A 25,288-nucleotide genomic window follows, 5' to 3' on the forward strand; every position below is an offset into this window, starting at 1 on the left:
ACCCTGCGCCTACACCTCTTGCATCAGAATCTCTGGATGGTACCAGTTATCAATATTTCTTTATAACCCAGGTTATTCTAGTGTGCAAACAGGGTAAAGCCTTCCTCTCCAAAGCGTCCCTGTGGACCAACAGCATTGGTGTCACCCAGAACTCATTAGAACTACAGAGACTCAGACCCCACCCAGACCTATGGAATCGTAATTGCATTTCAACAAGAGGATTGTATGCCCACCAAGTCTGAAAAGGTTACAGTTAAAGGATCGTATCACAGGTACTGGTCTGCTTGTCAAGGCCCCAAGAGCACAGAGATTTTTCTGGAGAGGCAGTGTGAGGTGGGTTATCACCAGCCCCAATATTACCACAAGGACTCCCTAATTGACTATCCTTCCTACTGCTGGCAGGATGACCTTTCCTAAAGAAACCTGTTACTGCTCTCCAGTGGCCTACAAGATGAAGTCCAAACCCCTGACTGCACAGAACACTCACCACCCCTCGCCCCATCCCCGGCATTTTGTCCCCGTCTTATCTGCTCAACCGCCTTCACACACACACACACACACACACACACACACACACACTCCACATACATATCACACCCACTCACACATACCACACACACACCACGCGCACACTCCCATACATACCGCATATACTCTACATACGTACACATCATATACACACACCACACACACCCTCACACACACCACGTATTCCACACACACCCACACATATCACACACACATACACACCACAGATACCACACCTACTCACACACAAACACATACCACACAAGTATACACCACACATACACTACACACACACCACACACACCCTACATATATATCACACACACCCTCACACACACACACACACACACACACACACTCTGGACACAACTCTATTCCTCTGCTAATTCCCCTCTCTCTGCCTAAAATTCTAGCCCCTCTCAACCCTCAATTAACCTCACCCTCTTGCCTACCTAAAGGACTTCTTCCCCTGGTGGCTCACACCTGTAATTCCAGCATTTTAGGACGCATGAGAATCACTTAAGCCCAAGAGTTTGAGACCAGCCTGGACAACATAGAAACTCCCTGTCTCTGCAAAACTAAAAATATCCATATTTATATCTAACTGGTAGGGTGAGAGCACTAACAAACCAGAAGAGATGCAAACCACATTATTTAGGGCCCTAGAGACTCCTGATGTGCCAGGCAAGAGTACCTTGATTGCAGACTGCTGGGTCATGTGGAGCTCTAGTGAGAGTCCAAAGGAAGAGCTAGGCAGCTGGGATGTCATGGGGACAGCAGCTATTTACCAACCCATTAGGGAAGAATTGCAATATCTTGTATTAATCACTTTAACTAAACTGGTCCTTCCTGAAACCAAAATAATACCAGGCTGAGAAATTCCAAATTTCTCCTATTACTCATTATTTTATAAATCTGTTTGACCCATTTACATTGGAAATTTTATTACCCCTCATCCAGACAGAAAACCTAATTGTATCTTAAAAAAGGGGAAACCTCCAGACACTGAATTGATTTTAATAGCAATCTATTGGTACTAGCAAATTGATTACGTTTCATGTGGGACCACCCCCTGTCTTCATGGACAAGAACAGAGTCTTCTCTGTAGAAACTACAGTGTTGTCCAAATTTGAAAAATCGCCAGTTAAAGATAGTGTCACACAAATGCTGAGGGAAAGATGGAAAGAACAATCTGTTATCTTACTTCTGCTTCAGCGCTTTCATGACTGAGATGGGAGGAGTCATACGCTGGCTCGGGCTCAATACTCTTCAAGGCATAATCTAGCCTGGAGCAGTGTTTCACAAAACACAATGTGCTTACAAATCACATGGGAACCTTGCTTGGTAAAGTGCAAACACTGATTAACTGACTGGAGCAGTTGTTCTCAGTCACGCTTGGGCATGCATCAGAATCACAGAGAGAAAACCTGTGAAAGCATAGATTGCTGCCCCACCCCACCCCAGTTGCAGATTCAGTAGCTCTGACTTGGGCCTAATAATTTGCCTTTCTACCAAATTCCCAAGTGACAATAATGCTGCAAGTATGGGAACGGCAAGCTGAGAATTACTGATCTAGACTAGTGAGACAAACCCTTAGAACCATGTTTCCTCCAGCATTTCCATAGACATAAAAATGCTAGCCTTTCACCATGTTGACAAAGAACTTAGATTTCCATAAAAGATAGAACTCTAGGGCCAGGTGCAGTGGCTCATACCGGTAATCCCAGCACTTTGGGAGGCCAAGGTGGGTGGATCACCTGAGGTTTAAAGTTCAAGATCAGCCTGACCAACATGGTGAAAACCTGTCTCTTTAAAAAAAAGAAAGAAAGAAAGAAAGAAAAAAACAAAGATAGAACTCTAATGATGACGTTTCCAAGGACAGGGACCACATCTTATATTCATTTGGTACAATATGAATATAGTAAGAGCAATTCATACAATCTAGATTTATGGCAATTAAATAATGAATTTTACTATCTGATGGGACCTTTTACCCTTTTAGTGCTTTCTGTCCCAACTAAGGCAAAGCTAATCACTAGGCGCCAACTCTTGCTCTTCATTCATTTTCACACATTTCAAAGTCTCTTCTCTCCCCTTTTTTCCAAATGAAAAGCCCTAGAAAAAAAGCAACTGAGAGTCAGGCGGTTATGGCTCCTTTACTTTGTATCCCTTACGCCTAAAAAAGACCTGTCAAAATGTAAGTGCTCAATAAATACTTGAGGAAAAGAAAGGAAAAAAAGAGTGAAAGATAAAAGGGTGGAAGGAAAGAATAGAGGGAGGGAGGGAGAAAGAGAAAGAAAGAAGAAGGAAAAAAACAGGGAGGAGACACATATTCTTAGTTCCAGCTGTAGTTTGCCATTGGCATGTCTTGAAAATGATTGAGCTGAATAGCTTTCCAAAGGCAGAATTTTGTTTCATTTCAGTTGGGCCTTTATTCTAGATGAAGTCCTTCCAGCAATAAAAATTCAAATGACTTCCTAATAATAATAATGACAGTAAGTTTCCTAAGTCAAAGTGTTATGATACTGTTAGCTTATACAAAGCAGTTGGCAAGTAGGTCACCATGTATAAGCATTATCTATAACATTCTCTTTCTTCTAGCTAACTGATATATCAGCAAATCGATTTCCCCTGTAAAAAAGATGGCAACTACCAACCAGAGAAAATCACAGTCTATTTACCCAGCTAAATAATTAAGGCCAGATGTCTGCCCACAGCAAGTCAACTGTCCCTTAAATAGGATGTTCCAAGAACTGACGAGGCTTCGCTGCCTGCCCTGATGATGAGACCAAGGTCTACAAGCATTACAGGTGCCTACTGCATGCTGGTGATTTCTGGGAGTCGGGGGGTGGGGGGGCGGAGATTAAAGGAGAATCAAATGCAGCCTATAGCCCTAGTAGTTGGCAGTTTATCTAGAGAGAAGAGCAGGTAAATAAGTAACGATATTTTAAGAGAGTTATGTACAAAGGCTATGGGATGGAGAAGATAGTGTCAAAACCACTTTTTGGGAGATTCAGGAAAGACTTGGGAAAGGGTGACATTCGTGCTGGCTGTAAAAGAAGATATAAAAGTGAACTTAGAGCTAAGAGTCAAGACACAGTGTTTTCTAGGCAGAGAATAGACATGCAGACATATTGTAAGTACACTCTTAGAGAAAAACAAACATCATTAAACCAGGGAGGAGAGGGAGTTATCTTGTATCTCAGCATTGAGCATCTGTCACCTGGGTTCACCCAGGCCAATACTTGCAGGTACAGTTTAATTCAGAGCTTGATGACAACAGCAAACAATTCCTTAAGAGTGACTATGAGGCCAGGCATGGTGGCTCATGCCTACAATCCCAGCACTTTGGGAGGCCAAGGTGGGCAGATCACTTTTTGTCTCAAAAAACAAAACAACAACAACAAGAGACTATGGCATGAAAATCACGTAGAGTTTACTGCACAGCTCCAGTAGCATGTACACAGTTCCATATCTACTGAGATGGGTTTGGCATTTATTTCTAGTTTCTCATCACCAAGGAACTGGTAAAAGTCCTTAGCCACTGGGACTGTTATAACAGATTTCAAATCTTGTTTCACTGTTTACAATCTGCTGATCCACTCTTTTGAGTCTCCTGCTGTTTTTATCCCAATACAATCTGCCCTGTTTTCTTGGACCAGAACCTGTACTTTCAGTGCCTGTTTCACTTTCATAACAGAGACTTCGCCAATAGTTTTGCCATGAAGAATTCTCCCACTTACTATGTGAATTGTTGGCCCACAAATGGCTTCTCTCTTCAGTGACAAAGTCCTGCAGCTTTCTCTCCCCGTTTCTTATTTAAACATTTACTTTCCAGAGCCTGCTTGCTCTTCATGATTAGCAGTCTCCTGTGGTGAAACAAGGAGAAAAACATGACATATCTTGTGGCTTTTTGGTGAAAGAAATACTTTCTTGAATGGATTTGAACTGAAAATGGATCCCCCTTGTGGGTGAAGTTTTCTGCTAGGGGAGAAAAAAAAACACATGCATTCACTCATTCAACAATATTTACGAAGCATCTGCTACGTGTCGGACATTATCCCAGGTGTTAAGATAATGCTTTGCCTGTCTCAACCACATGATGCCCCTGTGTAATTTGGTAGGAGCTCAAGCTTGCACCTTTAAACCATTCTGAGATGACTGTCACGTAGGCTATACAAAGAAGTGAAGAAATATAAGAGCAGAATGCATTCAAGGAGCTGTGGGAAACCATGCCTATTATTTCTGTGCTTCTCCCTTCTAACACAAGTTCCTGGTATAATTTATTACTTTAATGTATGTTTTAACCTGGAGATCTTATTAAAATGCAAATTTTGATTCATTTGATGTGACAGTGGGTTTGGCGGTACAGTGCAGGGGCTTGGATTTTGCATTTCTAACAGCCTTCCAAGTGATGCCAGTGTTGCTGGTTCATGATCACACTTTGATACAATCACTTACCTGGAAGACAGGTAAGTTAACAATTAGAAAATAGTAAGTTGAGGCTGGGAGCAGTGGCTCACACCTGTAGTCTCAACACTTTGGGAGGCTGAGGTGGGCCAAACACTTGAGGTCAGGATGTTTGAGACCAGCCAGGCCGATATGGTGAAACCCTGTCTCTACAAAAATACAAAAATAAGCTGGGAGCAGTGGAGTGCACCTGTAGTCCCAGCTACTCGGGAGGCTGAGGCAGGAGAATTGCATGAACCCAGGAGGCAGAGGTAGAAGTTGCAGTGAACAAAGATCTCACCACAGCATTCTAGCCTGGGTGACAGAGTGATACTCTGTCTCAAAAAAAAAAAAAAAAAAAAAGAGAGAGAGAGAATAGTAAATTGATATATAGAAAACACAGGGTAGCAGGGGCCGGGCGCGGTGGCTCAAGCCTGTAATCCCAGCACTTTGGGAGGCCAAGGCAGGTGGATCACGAGGTTAAGAGATCGAGACCATCCTGGTCAGCATGGTGAAACCCTGTCTCTACTAAAAATACAAAACATTAGCTGGGCATGGTGGCGCGTGCCTGTAATCTCAGCTACTCAGGAGGTTGAGGCAGGAGAATTGCCTGAATCCAGGAGGCAGAGGTTGCGGTGAGCCGAGATCACGCCATTGCGCCCCAGCCTGGGTAACGAGTGAAACTGTCTCAAAAAAAAGAAAAAGAAAACACAGGGTAGTGGGAAAACTAGAAGAGGACCCAGAGTAAGAACTAAATATAGAGAAAATGGGATGAAATTGGTCTCCTGAAATATAACTCTGAGTTCAGTATGAAGGGTAACAAGGGAGAGACTGAAGACATAAGCTAATACTCACACCAATAAGGACAACATTTACTGAGTATTTACATCATGCTAAGCATTGTGCAAAGTACTTTATAGACTGAAACTCACTGAATCCTCTCAATAGCCCTGTGAGATAGATACATATGGTAGATAGAATAGTGTCCCCCAAAGATGCTTATGCCCTAATCCCTGGAAACTATAGATATGCAAAAGAGAATTAAAGTTGTGTAGGAAATGTTTACTTGTTGCTGGAAACAAATGCTTGGGTGCCACAAAGAACTAGCACTCAGGCAAAAAGTTTTCTCAGCAAGGCAATTTACTTCTGCAGAAGGGTGCTGCCTGCATCAGTCACGATCACAAGAGCACGACGAACAAAGAACAGAAGGGGTTTTTATCCCTAATGCAGTTCCTGTCCCTGTGTCCTTCCCCTATTGGCTAAGGTTAGACTGCACAATCTAATCTGATCCCAGTTGGCTAAGCTTAAACTTTTCTAAATATGGTTAGCACACGATTTGTAAGAGAAGGACGGCATGGGGGTCATCTGTCCATTATGGTACAAGGCATGTCTGGACATGTCTGGGCATGTTAGGGCATAACTAGAGCAGAAGGGTAGTTTTCAGGCTGGAAACAAGAGTGTATAAGGAGGTCGGGCTTCTGAGCAAAGGATAAGAACATTACACAATTAAACCTTTTGAAGAGGAATTTATTATTCCTAACATTGCCATCTGATTTTAAGCTATGGAGAGTATCCTGGATTACCCAGATAGGCCCAATGAAACCATAAGGCTCCTTACAGTGAAAGAGGGAAGCCAAAGAAGAATCTGTGTTCGTGTGATGCCATGTGAGAAAGACTCAACTAGCCACTGCTGGCTTTAAGGACATAAAGGGGCCACGAACCACGGAATACCGGCAGCCTGTATTATAGTGATGATGATAGCATTCCCTCTGATAGCCCAATGAGACTCAGGAGTAAGCTCAATGATTCTGACCTCTAAAACCATTAGATAATAAATTTGTGGGTTTTTTCATTTTTAATTTTTATGAGTACATAGTGGCTATGTGTATTTATAGGATACATGAGACCAATACAAGCATACAATGTGTAATCATCATCACATCAGCATAAATGGGGTATCCATCACCTCAAGCATTTATCATTTCTTTGTGTTACAAACATTCCAATTACACTCTTTTAGTTTTGTTTTTTGTTTGTTTTGTTTTTGAGATGGAATCTCACTCTGTTGCCCAGACTGGAGTGCAATGGTGTGACCTTGGCTCACTGCAATCTCCACCTCCCAGGTTCAAGCAATTCTCCTGCCTCAGCCTCCTGAGTAGCTGAGATCACAGGTGCCTGCCACCACACCTGTTGAATATTTGTATTTTTAGTACAGACCGGGTTTCACCATGTTGATCAGGCTGGACTCAAACTCCTGACCTCAGGTGATCCACCCACCTCGGTCTCCCAAAGTGCTGGGATTACTGGCGTAAGCCATCACACCTGGCTCTTTTAGTTATTTTTAAATGTACAATAAATTATTGTTGCCTGTAGTCACCCTTTTGTGCTCTCAAATACTAGATGTTACTCATTAAATTTTATTGTTTTAAGCCACCAGGATTGGGGTAATTTCTTACAGCAGTCATTGAAAACCACTACAGTATTCTTTAAAGATAAGGAAATGAATGCACAAACGTTCATACTAATAAGTAGCTAGTTTGGGGTCTGAACTCTGGACTCATGTTAACTACACCATAGTATACTCTGGATCTAAGAAATAGGATTTGACAGGATTTGGAATCTAGTATGCAAGGATTCAGGAGATGAAGAAATCTGGGATACCACCAAGGTTTCTAGTTTAAATCACTGCTGGAGAAATGACGCCACTCAGTGATGGAAATATAAGAAACAAATGTGCAATTGGTAATTATGGGAGATGCTTAAAACATATTTGTATTTAAATTTTGCACTCAAATCCAGATTCTGCCAGTAGTCAAGCTAAGCTATGGTAATTCTCCTGAGACATAATATCCTCGATCTGATCTCTCTGGCTTCTCATTCAAGTTCAACAGATGCAGAGTTAGGATGAGGCGATGCTAAAAACATCACGTGAGAGATATCGTCAAACAGGGTCAGCTTTTATCTTTCAAAAGAGGACATCTCTGTGGCGTGAGAATTATTCGACTGGCACTTCTCTTCAGTGTCATCGACTTCTCTCAAGATCAACTTAGGAAATAGCTGCCTATCGAACATTCCTAATTCCCTCTGCTTTAACCCACAATACAATACAAAGATCTGAGGAACCTCCTTTGAAAGATATTTTTTAATTTTAAGTTCAGAGGAAAATGTCCTACTGGCTAAGACAGCTAAAACTCCTTGCCTGAGAAAGGTTCTGTCGTATAAGCAGGAACTCATAGGCTTTGAAGTTACAGTGACTTGGGTTTTAATGTTGCTTACTATCTGTGCGATCTTGGACAAGTTACTTAACCTCTCTGAGCCTTCTTTCCTCATTTTGCAAACTGAAGATATAATTTCCATCTTTTGAGGATTAAATGGGACACATATGTAAAATGCCTGGTACATGAAAGGCACTTAACATTTCCTTTAACTTTGAAATCAGAAAAATCTGTGGTAAAAGAGAGGGGAAAAAAATCTACCTGTAATGTATCATTACCTATTACGGGAAGCCACCTTTGCGCAGTACATTTTTATCACCTCTAAAATGTGCCCCAGTCTTGGCAGCTACTTACTAAGTAAAATGGAGATCTCTGATATCTACCATTATAACTCAGCTGATTTACTACCCAGGTTCAAATTCTGAGCTTCCAAGCTCTGCAGGGCTGCTGGAATGACAACTTCACTTATACACAAAGACCTGATATCAAATTTCCCATGTTCTTCTAGGGTCACTCAACCCAATCAACTCATCAGGTGTAACCCAGGTACAAAGCAGGTCCCCATGAAGTCCATTCTCAAACCACAGTTGTACCAAAGACCTAAACTTCACCAGGAAGATAAAATAGAAGAATTAAATATTTTCCTTTCTTTTCTAGATTCTCTCTCCACCACAACTACTCACAGCTATGCTATTCTCTCAGAAAGTCACACTTTACTCCCTGACTTTATTCAGGTCTCTGCTCAAGTGTCACCTATTCAAAGACACCTCCCTGATGTCTCTACCTAAGCATCTTTTGTTTCTGTCCTTTATCCTATTAAATGTTTCTTCATAGAATTTGTTAGTATCTAAAACTATATCATAGATTTATGTTTGAGTATTGTCTACTTCTTCCACTCTCATCTAAGCTCTAGGAAGACAAGGTCTTTGTCTCTTCTGTTACAATTGTCATAATCATCATGATTGGCTGCTGTACTGTATACCTAGCACTTAAAACTCGTCTAGGCACATAACAGATGACCAATAAATTTTTGTTAGCTAAATATCAAAAGATCAGTGTTCTTTTTTTTTTTTTTTTTTTTTGAGACAGAGTTTCGTTCTTGTTACCCAGGCTGGAGTGCAATGGCGCAATCTCAGCTCACCGCAACCTCCGCCTCCTGGGTTCAGGCAATTCTCCTGCCTCAGCCTCCTGAGTAGCTGGGATTACAGGCACACGCAACCATGCCCAGCTAATTTTTTTTTTTTTGTATTTTTAGTAGAGACGGGGTTTCACCATGTTGACCAGGATGGTCTCAATCTCTTGACCTCGTGATCCGCCCGCCTCGGCCTCCCAAAGTGCTGAGATTACAGGCATGAGCCTCCGCGCCCGGCCCAAGATCAATGTTCTTATATTATGGATATGTAACTCAAGTAAAGGGGCAAAGAACAAACATGCTCCAGAAAGGACAGTGTTCTTTTAATCTGACCAGAAGAGCCAACAGAGATTGACTGTATAAGGATCTATTTGGGAACAAGAGAAACACCCTCTCCAAACAACCTGCTTTGTTCTTTTCCAAAAGGCATACAGTATAGATTATTGCTCAGAAAAGTGAGTTCACACTGAGAGCAGAGGGAGTAGACAGCAAACAATAGTTTATGTGAAGGTAAGAAGTGAGTGGCTGGAACAAAAGTTGGTACAAAAGCACAAAAGCTATGGTCACATGAGGAAAGTAATTTCAAGTTCTGGGGTGGCTTTGCTTAAGAGGACATAGTTTTCCAGAGAACAAGGGAAGAAGGTCTATGAAGCTCAAGGCAAGACGTACAGAGCTAATTTCTCTCTTTTCTGCACACTTTGGGCACACACAAGTTAGGTAATTATTAGTTTATCTGATTTCACTTGCCTCACTCTGAAATATTTCCCAAGAGTGAATGTGCTTGTTTTTCTCTGTATCACCAGCTTCTACTTCAGTGCCTAGTATTATTGAGGCTCAGAAAACAAATGAAGGCCTCAGAATCAAAAGTTTTTTGTCTGGTCTTCTCCTGCCCTCCTGTCTATCAGCTCCATTCTGCCCCAAGGCTGGCCATATAAATTAGAATCCCTCTTCCCCAAGGCAGTTCATAGAAACCAGAACCCCCTTTCCCCAATGACAGCCATAAAACCTAAAAATATTACTCTAATTTTCCCTCTGTTTTTATTTGTAAAAACTGGCCATAGAGAAATTATCTGACTTGCTTTGTTTGACTGCAGGTCATGTAACCACCCAATGGGGTCACCTTGCCCTGCCTAGACAGAGTCGACTTATCAAGAATGAGAATTGCAGTGGAGAAAGAGTAATTCACACAGAGCCAGCTATGCAGAAGACTGGAGTTTTATTATTACTCCAGTTAAATTATTATTACTTTTTTTTTTTTTTTGAGATGAAGTTTCCCTCTTTCGCCCAGTCTCCCTGAGCATTCAGGGATCAGAGTTTATGCTGGGCGCAGTGGCTCATGCCTGTAATCCCAGCACTTTGGGAAGCCAAGGCGGGTGGATCACCAGAGGTCCAGAGTTTGAGACCAGACTGACCAACATGGAGAAACCCCATCTCTACTAAAAATACAAAATTAGCTGGGTGCAGTGGCACATGCCTGTAATCCCAGCTACTCGGGAGGCTGAGGCAGGAGAATTGCTTGAACCTGGGAGGTGGAGGTTGTAGTGAGCCAAGATAGTGCCATCGCACTCCAGCCTGGGCAACAAGAGTGAAAGTCCTCTCTCAACAAAAAAAAAGAGAGAGGGTCTTGCTCTGTTGCCCAGGCAGTCTCCAACTCCTGGGCTCAAGTGATCCTTTTCTGCCTCAGTCTCCAGAGTAGCCAAGACTATAGGCATGAACCACCAATGCTTGGCTAATTTTAAAAAAAAATTTTTTTAGAAACAGGGTCTTGCTATGTTACTCAGGCTGGTCTCCAAATTCTGGGCTCCAGCAATCCTCCTGGCTTGACCTCTCAAAGCGCCAGCATTACAGGCATGAGCTACTGTGCCCACCATCCTCTGTACTCTTTATTGCATCATCATACAAAATTAATACTTAAATACACACACAACTTCAAATCTCCTCCAACCACCTCCCAGTTTTCAGCTCCCTTTCTTAGCTAATTTATTCCAAAGAGTTCTTGGTGGTTACTGCTTTAACATCTTCAGCTCCCACTCCTTTTTCAATCAGCTGTGATTGTACTTCCATCTCCACCACTCCACAGGCCCTGCTCCCATCAGTCAACATGACCTCATCTTGCCAAGTCCAGTGGTCACTTCTCTGTCCTTGTCTTTTTTCAGCAAACACTCAGAGCTTTCAAAAAAGCTGACCACTTCCTCATTGAAATACTCTCTACACCAAGCTTCTGCAACACTGTACTCTCCTGTTTCCCTTCCAGTTCTGCCTTCAGGTTTTCAGGCCCCTCCTCCTCTGTTTCAACTCTAGATACCAGAGGACCAGAGTGCTGTGCTCTTGGTCCTTTTTTTTAGTGATTTTTTTAGTTGTGTTACCAAACCAAACTGAGGTGTGGTCACTCAGTGCAGTAAAGCCAAACATTACACTAAGGTTTTGCAGCAGGCGGGAAAAAGGCATTTATTTGCACCAACCAAGGAGAATCAGGCAGCTCACACTGAAGACCCATCCTCTGCAATAGCTTACAAGCAAGAGTTTTTAAAAGCAGGGGTAAATTTCAGAGAAACAGAAGTTACAGGTAAAATTAGGTTGGATGCAGTAGGCTCACACCTGTAATCCCAGCACTTTGGGAGGCCGAGGAGGGCAGATCACCTGAGGTCAGGAGTTCGAGACCAGCCTGGCCAACATGGTGAAACCCTGTCTCTACTAAAATACAAAAATTAGCCAGGCATGGTGGTGCATACCTGTAATCCCAGCTACTTGAGAGGCTGACATAGGAGAATCGCTTAAACCTGGGAGGCGGAGGTTACAGAGAGCAGAGGTCGTGCCATTGCACTCCAGCCTGGGCAACAAGAGTGAAACTCTGTCTTAAAAAAAAAAAAAAAAAGGCAGTTACAGGCAAAATTTTAAGGCATATATGAAGGTTATACAGTAATTTGGCCTAAAAAGGCAGTATATATTGAAGTAGGAACTTACAGGTCATAGACTGATTCAAAGATTTTCTGATTTGCAATTGGTTAAGGAAGGGAAACTTTGTCTAAAAACTTGGGATCAGCAGAAAGGAATGTTAGGTCTGGCCCATGGGTGTAACATCCTTTAGGCTCCTAAGGAAGAAATTTGGAAAAAAGAATGGGGCCGGGCGCAGTGGCTCACACCTGTAATCCCAGCACTTTGGGAGGCCAAGGCCAACACGGAGAAACCCCGTCTCTACTAAAAATACAAAATTAGCTGGGCATGGTGGCACATGCCTGAATCCCAGCTACGCGGGAGGCTGAGACAGGAGAATCACTTGAACCTGGGAGGCGGAGGTTGTAGTGAGCCAAGATCGTGCCATTGCACTCCAGCCTGGGCAACAAGAATGAAACTCCGTCTCAAAAAATAAAAAATTTTTAAAAAGCCCTCTCTGACCACTCATCTAAAGTATCCCCCACCTCAAGTCACTCACTGTCATGTCACCTTATTTGATTGTCTTCATTGTAGTTCTCATTGTCACAGGACCAATGGGTTCGTATGCCTGATGTGCAGCATCACACTGATAGACTGAGACAGCAGGGTTTGCAGCACATAGAGAGTTTAATGATTGCAGAATGGCCAAGAAAAAGATAGGAGGAGACCCTCAAATTCATCTCCCCGAAGTGTGCTGGGCTGGAGATTTTAAGGGGATCATAGAGGACAAGGGCCAGAAAATTGGGGTCATTGGCCAGGTAAGGGTGATAAAAATCATCAGGATGTGGAAATTGCATTCCTTGTTAAATCAACTTTTCATGGGGCATCATTGAGGTCCTTCAGACCAGTTGACATCATTAGTTTCTCAAATGGAATATCTCAAATGGAAAACAACATTTCACAATGTTTAAGTAGTTATCTACAGAACAGTTAAGGAGTGACACGTCTGTGTGATTCTGGGGTAATTGGCTGTGAATAACTATTAGTAGGCACATCAGTGAGAAAGCTGACCTCATGATGTAATGCTGAATGTGCTGCAAGCTTGCTTTATTTTTATTTCTCCCCCTGCCTTCTACTCTGATTAACTTTCTAAAGTCTATAGGAATTGTTTAATCATTGTCTGAAATTATCCTGTTTATTTATTTGGTTACTCATGTATTATCTCTCTCCCTGCTAAAATATATTTCATTATAAAAAGAAACTTATCTATTTTGTTCACTTCAGCATTCTAAGAACCTTGAACAGTGCCTGACACATGTAGGCACTCCATAAATATTTTCTTTTTTGAATGAATGAATATGAGGGAATAGGCATGGAAACAAAAACAGATCAGTTAGATTCTTCCCCAGGTTTTCTGAACTGAAGTTGAAGAAGAGCCCTTTCTTCTTACGTGAAGCTTAGACTAGCTTTGGCCCTAGTTTCAATTCAAAGGATACGTGGTTTAAGAAATAGAAGCCAAATTAGGAGAGAAGAAGAATAGAATAGATGAACGCCAGTGGCAGTTTTGTTCCAAGTTCTCGTTGATCTTTTCCCTTACTTTTGTTGAGTAACATGGAGCAAATAATTATTTGCCTTGCCCAAAATGAATCAGATTACATTAGATTTCTCTAACTTGCCTCCAAAGGAATCCTGAATACTATAGTGGACAACAGGCTTCAAAGAAAGTTCCAACATCAGAGGTTGAGAAGGGGATTCTGGTCAGGAGCCAGTTACCTCAACTGAGATCCCACTGTTCCTCCCATCAATGCCAAGCCAAGAATATGCAAAATGCTCTTCATAGAAACAACCAGGGAGATGTGATCCTCAGATCTGCTTTCAAAGCAACCTTGCCCGTAAGTTGCAAGAACAGTTAGCTAACATCCTTCAGTTGCAGTGCCTTTGGGATCTACTGTAGTGTTTGGTCTGAGGCCACAGTCTTTTCCAGCAGCCCCAGATGACTGAGCATGGCAGGAGTACCAAGCCTGAGCATTTTTTGCCCAACTCAAGACTCCTCTATTGCACTGGAGCCCCCATTTTGCAGGCTTTCTCAGGGTTACACTATTCTGAGGCTTTCCCTATGCAATCCTCCTTTCCACTCTCCTTTCCCAGTTATTGGACCTGTATTACAGTCTGAAGTCTTCCCCTCCCTTCTCCTTTATCAGCCGTTATTCCTAATAAATTGTGTGTTCTTCAAACTCTGTCTTGGCATTTGCTTTCTGGAGGAGCCAACCAGCACACTAACCATGTACAGGGCAAGGCCAACAGCTCTCATGCTATCTAGGGGCCTGTGTGAGGAAGAAAGCATGAGATCCAGCTACAGCAGAAGGAGGGGAGACTCCTGAAAGATCAGTAATTTATGGGTCCACAGCAATAACCTATTTGTGTCTACTGAAGGAAAAATAGAAGAAGCTAATGAAGACCATTAATAGTATCTATGATTGAAATAAAGCAGAGAGAAGAAACATCTCCCTGGGAACTTTCCTCCTCCTTTCTTGTTGGAACTTTGTATAGACCACCACAAATCAGATGTTTATGGCTCAGAATTCATGCACTTTACTTATAATGTATTTCTTTAACTATGGCACTGATCCCTGTGATACTTAAGGTACATTCACATAGCACTTGGCATTTCCTGAAAAAGGAAAGAGAATTCTCTGTCATTATAAGAGGATGTTCCCTCTGTTGATGGCCATAGACATTCCTCTTAGGAAGCTATCTCAGAATGCTGAAGACTGACTTGTCCAGTAGTTACTTTCCCCGCTCCAATACATTGTGATCTTGTGCTGTTGGTGATATCCTCCTAACCTTCATATTTGTGTCTTTGGTTTCTGTTTCTAGATATCACTATTCCACTCTCCTGTAAACTTTCTTGCTTTGCATGGTAACATAAAACGAATAAAGAATTGGCTGTGCATGGTGGCTTATGCCTGTAATCCCAGCACTTTGGAAGGCCGAGGTGGGTGGATCACCTGAGGTTGGGAGTTCAAGACCAGCCTGGCCAACATGGTGAAACCCCATCTCTACTAAAAATGCAAAAATTAGTTGGGCATGATGGCAGGTGCTTGTAATCCCAGCTACTTGAGGGCTGAGGTAGGAGAATTGCTTGAACCCAGGAGACGGAGGTTGCAGTGAGCTGAGATTGCACCATTGCACTCCAGTCTGGGCAACTGAGCGAAACTTCGTCTCAAAAAATTTTTTTAAAAAAAGAATAAGGATTTTGGAGTTAGACAGATGCAAGTTTGTGTTCTCGCACTGTGCTACTTAGCTATCTGTCTTTCAAGTATGTTGTCAGGATTAGATGAAATTCAATGTGCCATGAGACTGGCACATGCACAGCATACAGTAGGCACTCCATAAATGTTAGTGCCCTCTCTTCCTCTCTTTCTCTTCTAAGGGGAAACACCCTGGGTGTTCACTCTCTGACCTTGCCTTCATAATTGCCATTCTGGACCCTTCTGCTGAAGCCCTTGCACAACTTCCTCTGCCCACCTCATCTCCCACCCACATCATCTCATAACCACACCCGTGACTGGAGTTTTACAATTACCCACCTGTCTCTCAGTTAGGATGTCCCATATTCCTCCCCTCCAAAATGAGGAAACTGTAGTAACACCATAATTAACAATGTAGTACTAATGATACAGTAGATCCAGTGGTGTTTTGGGGCCAGTTTATACTGGTTTACAAGAACCAACTGTTAATCTTTCAGTAATTTTGCCAACTGGTTGTTAAATGCAGCCATTATTAAAAATTAAATTATATGTTGAAATAAATTATATTTAAAACTAAGGTAAGAATACTCAAAACTCATCACTTACAAATTATTTTACTATATTTTATTATCTATGCTCTTGAGGTTATTTACACTTGGGTCTGTATAATAGGAATGTTGTATAATGGTGTGCTTATCTCTTTCCAACACCATGTAGAATCACATCATGTTGGTAGCTTCAAGTCAGCCACAGTAGGAGTATTTTTACCATGGAAATTGAAAAACGCTGCAAATTATAGAAAATTATAACTTTTTTTCAGAGCCAGTTGTTAAATATTTACAATATAGCACTCAGTGGATCCTTTTGAATATGATCCATTAATAATAATAACAGCAACAGTAAGAGCAAAATGACCAATGATAGATAAAGAAATGAGCTATGTTTTAAAGAAATTAATCACCATCAAGATATCCTCATCAAACCATTTGCAATTTCCTAGGCACATCATCTCTTTCATTCTTTCAAGCCTTTTCCACTGATCTAACTATCAGGTTAATAAATGATTAAATGAATGTTTCTCTTCTCAGCAACCATAATATTCTGTGCTTGTTTTGTTGGGTTTATCTCATAATCGTTTATCTTTCTCTACAACCTGGTATTCTCCTTGAGGCAGGAGAATACTATGTCTCAACTTTGGTGTTCCCAAGGACTGCACATGGTAGAAAATCAACAAATGTTTGTTGAATAAATAAAACATTTGAATCATTAGCTTATCTATAGTAATAGTTCTCAAACATTTAGTCTCCAGACCCCCTTATACTTTTTAAAATTATTGAGGATCCTTAAGAGCTTTAGTTAATATGGGTTGTGTCTATTGATATTTACAATATTCAAAATTAAAACTGAGAAAATTTTCAAACACAAGAATACATAAGCACACATTCAGCTTGTCGTGAGAGTAATGATGTCATCACATCACATAACTTCTGGGAAACTCCAATGAATCTTCATGAGAGAATGAGAATAAAAATGAAAATAATATTTTAGTGTTGGTGTGAAAATATTTTGACCCCTCAAGACCTCTGACTAAATCTCAGGAACTCCCTGAAAGAGTCTCAGGGGCCCTCTGAAGGCTCTCAGGACCCCCAAACCACACTTTGAAAATCACTGCCTTATAGTAATTCTTCAACCACATAGACTAACTCAGAAAAAAATATTCCACAGAGTTAAGTACAGTAAATTTGATGATTTAGGATTGAGCACAGTAACTCTATCCCATAGGGAACCTGGAAAAAGATGGACTAGTAGTCATTTGATGTGAATCATTGTTTTGTGGATTAAATAATTTTGTAAAGTGAAAACGTGGTACTAAGCATGTTCATCAATTACATATTTTTGATAAATCTTCTACAGGCTGAGGTATTTTTTTAAATCAAGTAATTGGCATATTTTAGCAACTGATATTTCAGGGTGTATTTTATGACTCTTGACCTTAATTTTTCATAATGCTAGAAGCAGCACTAACTTTAAAATTCTCCAGCTATCGAACCCTAGTCTTCCATCAGGCTTGCTGAGACTGAGAAGAAGTGGTCAAAAAGTGATTTCCGTGGTTCCCTTTGAATGAGACTTTTCTGATTGAAACAACTATGTAGCTTTATAATCTGATGTGATTAGTCCATTCTCACACTTCCGTAAAGAAATACCTGAAACTGGGTAACTTATAAAGAGCTTTAATTGACTTACAGTTCCACAGGCTGTACAGGAAGCATAACCGAGGATGTCTCAGGAAATTTACAATCATGGCAGAAGGCAAAGTAGCAGCAGGCATGTCTTACATGGCAGGAGCAGAAGAAAGAGAGTGAGGAAGAAGGTGCTATACACTTTTAAAACACTCGATCTCGTGAGAACTCACTCACTATCACGAGAGCAGCAACAGGGAAGTTGCATCTCCAGGATCCAATCACCTCCCACCAGGCTCCTTTTCCAGCATTGAGGATTACAATTCAGATGTGAGATTTGGGTGGGGAAACAAGTGGAAACCATATCACTAATCAAATCACTAATATCAAATCCACTAATGTCTGTAAATTACCACAATAATTATTATTTATTTAATTTCATACAGATAAGAAAGCCACTAATTCATTTTCAAAAATTGAGACTACAAAAATCTTTTTCTTTCCTGTATCTATATAATATCCAAAATTAGGCTAGGGAAGTATTTTTGTTTTTATCATGCTAAGAATAATGGTTCTGTCTTCCACATTATTTCTAATAAGCAGTTTTAGATAAAGAGTATGAATGTCAAGTTACTCAGTTTCCACTCTTGTCAGACTCTATTAAGTTTATTATGTAAAAAATAAATAAAATGAGATAAAATGGACATATTTAGGATGTTTTGGGTGCCAAAACATTACTAATTTTACTATGACATTACAGGGATGCACTAATGCCTTATCACAAAGCTTTTCCCATTAAGCATCAAAAAGGGTCCCATTTTTTTCTTACAGTAATTTGAATTCCCCTTTGAGGATAATATATTGCCATACTTCCAAAAGGAGGGTGTATTTATCTTAGATGACACATTCAGTTGTGTGTGTGTGTGTGTGTGGTAGAGAGGTGGGAGTAACAACATCAAAGAGTATGTACTCCATGATAAGTAATTTAAAATTTTATTTATATTAAAATAAACACAGATATATCAAATGAAGACATGTTAATTTTTCTGATGAAATATGGAATTCAAAAACGTCTCTCCTTCAGCAGATTAATTTTCCCAGAACACATACCAACTGACAGAAAATAGCAGGGAGTCTAGGCTCAGCAGTCAAATTACTGAAGAAGACTTAGAAAACCACAAAGCTTTGAAAGTCACAGAACCAGAAGACAAAGATTGGCATGACTATTTATCCAAAGCAAGTCATCCAAGCAGATAAAGTGCCCATCCTTCTGGTAACAGGATAAACAGATAAATACCATAGAGATAGTACAAGAAAATCTCAAAACATGTTGGGAGATATATATATATATATATATATATAGACATACATACATATATCACAAAATATATATGATTTTTATGTATACAATATGTGTATACATATGTGTATATATACATATATGCATATTTTGTTTGATTTGATTGGTTGTAGGTAAAGGGTTGATAAGTAAGGATGCTTATACTAAAGATTTATTCATTCATTCAACAAATATCTATTGAGCCCCGACTATATATCAGGTATTGTTCTATGAAATGAGGACAAAGTAGTAAACAAAATAAGTTCCTGCTTTCATGGAGTTGCATTCTTATGGGGGAGACAAACAATAAACAAGCAAAAAATAAATATATAACATAATGTCTGATATTTAAAGCACTATAACAAAAATAAAACAGGCTGGTATGATAGAGATTGCTGGGGAAGATGCTCATTTAACTGGGGTGCTCCAGGAAAGCCATCTAAAGAGGTGAAGTGAGAGAATCAGCCCAACTGAGGGAAGAGTGTTCCAGACAGAGGGAACTCTCAATGCAAAGTGCATCAAGTGGAAGCACATGTAGCTCATTTGAGATCTAAGGGATCAGTGTGGCTAGAATGGAGTGAGCAAAAGAAGCCTGATGAGAGGTGAGTTGAAGAGGTCATAAGAGCCAGATTAAGCAGAGCTTATATACCATGGAGGGCTTTGGATTTTATCCTAAGTGTGGTGAAATATGTTTAATAGGCTGTTGACCTGGTTTGATTTAGGAAATTCTTAAGGACAAACAGGACTTTCTAAATAGTTACTGTGTTTTCTTGTGCTTTCATTCTACTACAAGAAGTTATCTGTTTAAAATAAGACATATCAAACAAAAGAGGAGGGGGCAGGGTCAGAAAAAAGAAAGAAAAAGTTCTCTCGGCCGGGCGCGGTGGCTCAAGCCTGTAATCCCAGCACTTTGGGAGGCCGAGGCGGGTGGATCACGAGGTCGAGAGATCGAGACCAACCTGGTTAACATGGTGAAACCCCGTCTCTATTAAAAATACAAAAAATTAGCTGGGCATGGTGGTGCGTGCCTATAATCCCAGCTACTCAGGAGGCTGAGGCAGGAGAATTGCCTGAACCCAGGAGGCGGAGGTTGCGGTGAGCCGAGATCGCGCCATTGCACTCCAGCCTGGGTAACAAGAGCGAAACTCCGTCTCAAAAAAAAAAAAAAAAAAGAAAAAGTTCTCTCTTCAATGGCTTAGGAGTTGGCCCATGTGAAGACAGGTGAACAGTGCTATGAAGTGAATTTCTTTCTATGCCTACCTTCTATAACTCTGATACCCACTCAAACGAGAATTACCATGAAGTTAATGCCAGATATTTTACAATTTGTTTTCTGATTTTAATCAAAATACCTACCCAGTATAAGAAAAGCAGAAGGAAGAAAATTAAAACACCTATAATCCCATCAACCGCCCCCCACAAAATCACCATTAAAAATATTGGCACTTCTCTATTCAGGCTTTGCTTCAATACACCTTTATACAAAATGAGATTACATCATATTTTTGTAAGTTCATTCTGTAAGCCTGTATTAAAGGTGAAATAGCAATAGGCCAACATTTGCCTCCTGACTGTGAGAAAAGCAGCTTTATTACACACAGGAAGTGTGAGTGGGGCTGACTCTATACAAGTCATGACAGCTTAAGGAGTAGCTGGAGGTCAACTCTGTTCAGTCTAACAGATAAAAAGTCCTGACCCCCATTCAGTCCTGAGTGCCTCAGTACAGTCAGCCAAAGCTGGATTCATCTCATCCAAGCCTGCATTTGCTTGTAGAGAGAATCAGAGAAAGTTAGAACATTTTATCGCAAAAGGAAAAAGTATGTTATCTCCAGCCTTCCAATTCTTAGAGTAATAGCTGGGAATTAGAGTGAAGTGAGTGAGGCACTCATCTTGGCCACAACACTTAAGGTGTACCAAAAACCTCATAAGCAAAAGAAGGAATATTTTAAGGCAAATTTTAAAAAATAAAAATTAACGTTAAACAATTCTTGATAAACAGCATATCAGAACTTCTTGTAAGGAGAGGATTGGTATTAATGATTTCTGGCTTTTACCTTAGGCTAAGACCATTAAGTCTTAGCAGGACACTGTTTCTCATCGTACCTGAACCCACTGAATCAGAATTTCTGGGAGTGAGGCCAGGAGTCTATTTTATGAAGCTTTCCGGGAAATTCTTACAGATGATAAATTTTATGAAGTACTGGAACGATGATCTCTGAAGTTTCTCTGTTGCCTTAGCTTGCATGCTCTGATGACTCAAACAGGCCTCTTGGAGGGACCCAGGTAGCAAGGAACTGAAGGCAGCCTCCACGCTGCAGCCAGCAATTTAGGAACTGGGGCCCTCAAACAGCTTGCAAGGAACTGATTCCTGCCAACAAGTAGAGGAGCTAGCAGAGGATCCCAGGCCTGGCTAACACCTTGATCTGAGCCTTATGAAAAACTCTAAACAGAAAGGCCTTTTACATTATACATAGACTCCTAATTCAGGAAAAAGAAATGTGTGTTGTTTTAAGCCACTAACTTTATGTTAATTTGTTTCACAGGAATAGATAACTTTAATACTCTAAGTATATATATATATATATATATATATGTATGTGTGTGTGTGTGTGTGTGTATGTATGTGTACAATATTTTATAATTAATATTAATTTAGTAATGTTCAAACTGGTTCAATCATGGACTCCATCAGTGTAACATGTAATAGATATGTGTTTATTTATTAAGGATATACTTCTATTGCCATTTTTATATTAAATATTAGAATATTAATTTTGTGGTAAATTATTTAGATAACAGCTTTATTGACATATAATTCAGATGTTATAAAATTCATTCCTTTAAAGTGTGCAATTCAATTGTTTTTAGTATATTCAGAGTTGTACAAGTATCATTACAATCAATTTTAGAGTATTTTTAGCAGCCCAAAAAGAGACCCATACCCCTTAGCCATCACCCTCCGCCTCCTTTTCCCCCTGTCCTAGGCAATCTTAAAAAAGTCTTAGGCAGTTTCCTAAGATTTTTCTATTCTGAACATTTAATATAAGTGGCATCATACAAATATGTAGTCTATTTAGAAGCAATATTAGGCTAATATTTTAATGGTTCATCCATGTTGTAGTAGCAGGTTTCAGTTCTTGGATCGCTTTTTAATGGCCAAATAATAGTCCATTTTAAAGCAGTCCATTGTGAATAAATTTCCATTATAAATCTTTTTTTTCTTTCTTAGGTAAAAAATAAACAGAAATAAAAGTTTTAATTAATACTTTTTTTATCTTTTAAAGTGTTAGATCATTTCATGAATCCCCTAGGTACATATACCTTACTTTGATGACATTCTTATGATACAGTCTTTGGTTTCATGGGGGGATGCATGTCTAAATATCAACTAATAAAATAGTTATTGTACGTTGAGGTCAACAAAAAAATCCCACAAAATGATGGTTTGAGAGAAGGAGAATGTTTATCCTAAAGCCATCTGAATAAATGTTGCCTCAAAGCAATTCACATTGTAACAAGTTCTGATGCAATCATTTGCCTTTATATTGACAGTTGGTCAATCAATATTACTGAGTGCCCAACAGTTCATAAGGCCCTAAGAATCAGATAATACAATTACGAAGGCCATAAGAAGCCAGGTTAAACATAGTCTTCCCTGTGGATGCTGGTGAACAGCCATATACTTACTGATGGATCTCACCTCCAACTCAGACTCTTACTGTCAGAGGCATATTTAGTGCTTTCATAGGCTGTGATCTACTAAGGATCACACATTTTTTTCCTATAAGTGTTCATCATCATAGTGTCTATGGTACACTGCCCAAGTTCTTCCTCATAAACTGAAGGATTCACTGCTCCCAGCTCTTGGAAATTTGTTTGCACATCACTCAGCTGGCAACCCCTTTGGGAATTACTTTGTCAGAGAGAGTCTACTTTTGCCTTATCCATGGTCATACACCCTATCTGGGGCAGGCTGCATCCAATGACTGACTAATAAAAAAGGTCTGGCACCATCACTTCAGTTCAGAACAACCCTGAAAGGCCTCTGATCTTCAGAACTCATAACAGGGTCAGCTAAGGTCTTCAATAATATTGCATTACAAATCAACTTCTCCCTCTGCCCAACCTTGCTTGTTTCTCTTCCCCCAACTGGTGATAATCCTGAGTGCACTCCCTAATAAACTTCCTCCACGCAAATCTCCATGCAAATCTCTATCTAGGGGTCTGCTTTTAAAAAATCCTAACCTGCTCCATTTATGGAACTTTAAAACACTGTTCATTAGAACAGCTCATTAGAGGTTGAACACTTGACATATAAAGAAGTACAACAAGAGAACACAAGTGATTCAGTCAGTAAGTCCTACTGACATGGAAAATTATTGATACCCTTCACTCTTACATAAAGACTTCCCAGTGTTTTTCCAGATCTCACTTTTGATGTTACTATGATATAGTTTTGTTGTGTCCCCACCCAAATCTCATCTTGAATTATAGCTCCCATAATCCCCCTGTATCATGAAAGATACCTGGTGAGAGGTAATTGAATCATGGGGAGGGCTTTTCCCATGCTATTCTTGTGACAGTGAGTAAGTCCTGTGAAATCTGATGGTTTTATAAAGGGCACCTGCCCTGCACTGCTCAGATGTGCCTTTGCTTCTCCTTCACCTTCCGCCATGATTGTGAGGTCTCCCCAGCCATGGGGAACTTTGAGTCCATTAAAGTTCTTCATAAATTACCCAGTCTTAAGTATTTCTTCATAGCAGTATGAAAGTGGACTAGGCCGGGCGCGGTGGCTCAAGCCTGTAATCCCAGCACTTTGGGAGGCCGAGGCGGGTGGATCACGAGGTCGAGAAATCGAGACCAACCTGGTCAATATGGTGAAACCCCGTCTCTACTAAAAATATAAAAAAAAATTAGCTGGGCATGGTGGTGCGTGTCTGTAATCCCAGCTACTCAGGAGGCTGAGGCAGGAGAATTGCCTGAACCCAGGAGGCAGAGGTTGTGGTGAGCCGAGATCGTGCCATTGCACTCCAGCCTGGGTAACAAGAGCGAAACTCCGTCTAAAAAAAAAAAAAAAAAAAAAAAAAAAAAAAAAAAAAGAAAGTGGACTAATACATACTATATCCATATATTTATCCCAGATGACCATTATGTCTTTGCAAAGACTTTGTTGAATTCAAAGTTCAAGGGGCCACAGAACATTCTAAAACAGATTTCATCTGAGTTGAAGATCTTTTAGACTCAATTTCATGGTGTTCAGGTTTTTCAAGACTCTACATTTATGATTTTGAATACCTCTCCTCACCTTATAACCTGATAATCAAAGTGGAAGTGAGGGTGATGACTGAGATAGAAGTATAAACTTGGATTAAGTTTGAGTTGAGATGTATTCGATTCAAGCAGCCTTTTTCTGGTTTTCTCTCAAAGAAAACTTTATTGCTGTTGCCATTCTCACTTGGAGAGCTAAAAGGAGCCCAGAGGAGGTACCACAAAAAAATTAGGATTTGGGTCAGGAAGAGGGTTTGCCCAACCAGTGCAACACGGCATAGGCAGCTTAAAGAATCAGTCATCATCAGGAAGGTCTAAGGCTATTGCTAACATAGTTCCAGACACCAATCTAAGAGTGAGACAAGGAAGGAGACAGAACAAGTACCCAGGCAGACAGCTGAAAAAATAAGACATTCAACAGAATCAAGCACCTGGGACAATTCAAGGAATGTGGTTTAGAACTTCACCTGTGAATGGTACGTAGGTGCTGGAGCTTCCTTTCTCAGATTGCCTGGTGCACACAGCAGGGATTAATGTATCAACTTCATGTATGCCCTGGACTGGAAAGCCTCCCAATTTTTATTTCCTTTTCCTGGCACTCATTTCCTCAAAATCTTATGCATTAAAATCAACAGTGTGGACTGGCAGGTGGAGAATGTAATGGCAAAGAGAAGGTTGCAAGTTCCCTTGAATGTCTAATCCTAATCACACATGCATTTGTTATTTGCACTTTTTTATTTTTTTGAGACAGAGTCTCATTCTATCATCTAGGCTGGAGTACAGTGATGTGATCTTGGCTCAATGCCACCTCAGCCTCCTGGGTTCAAGCGATTCTCCTGCCTCAGCCTCCCAGGTAGCTGGCATTACAGGTGCCCACCACCATGCCTGGCTAATTTTTGTATTTTTAGTAGAGACAGAATATCGCCATGTTGGCCAGGTTGGTCTCGAACTCTTGACCTCAAGTGATCTGCCCACCTCAGCCTCCCAAAGTGCTGGGATTACAGGCATGAGGCACCACATCCAGCCTATTTGCACATATTTCCTTGTATCAG

General features: G+C 40.5%; 1 long non-coding RNA gene across 1 annotated transcript in view; it reads right to left on the reverse strand.

Annotated features, from left to right (window-relative positions):
• Positions 1–25,288, reverse strand: part of LOC141585575 (uncharacterized) — a 121,860-nt gene that overhangs the window by 5,285 nt on the left and 91,287 nt on the right. Inside the window, exon 4 of the long non-coding RNA XR_012519110.1 lies at positions 4,272–4,397. This is a non-coding gene — a long non-coding RNA (uncharacterized LOC141585575). The remainder of the gene's footprint in view (positions 1–4,271; positions 4,398–25,288) is intronic.

The sequence above is a fragment of the Saimiri boliviensis genome, chromosome 9 (assembly GCF_048565385.1).
Source record: "Saimiri boliviensis isolate mSaiBol1 chromosome 9, mSaiBol1.pri, whole genome shotgun sequence".
Taxonomy (NCBI): Eukaryota; Metazoa; Chordata; class Mammalia; order Primates; family Cebidae; genus Saimiri; species Saimiri boliviensis.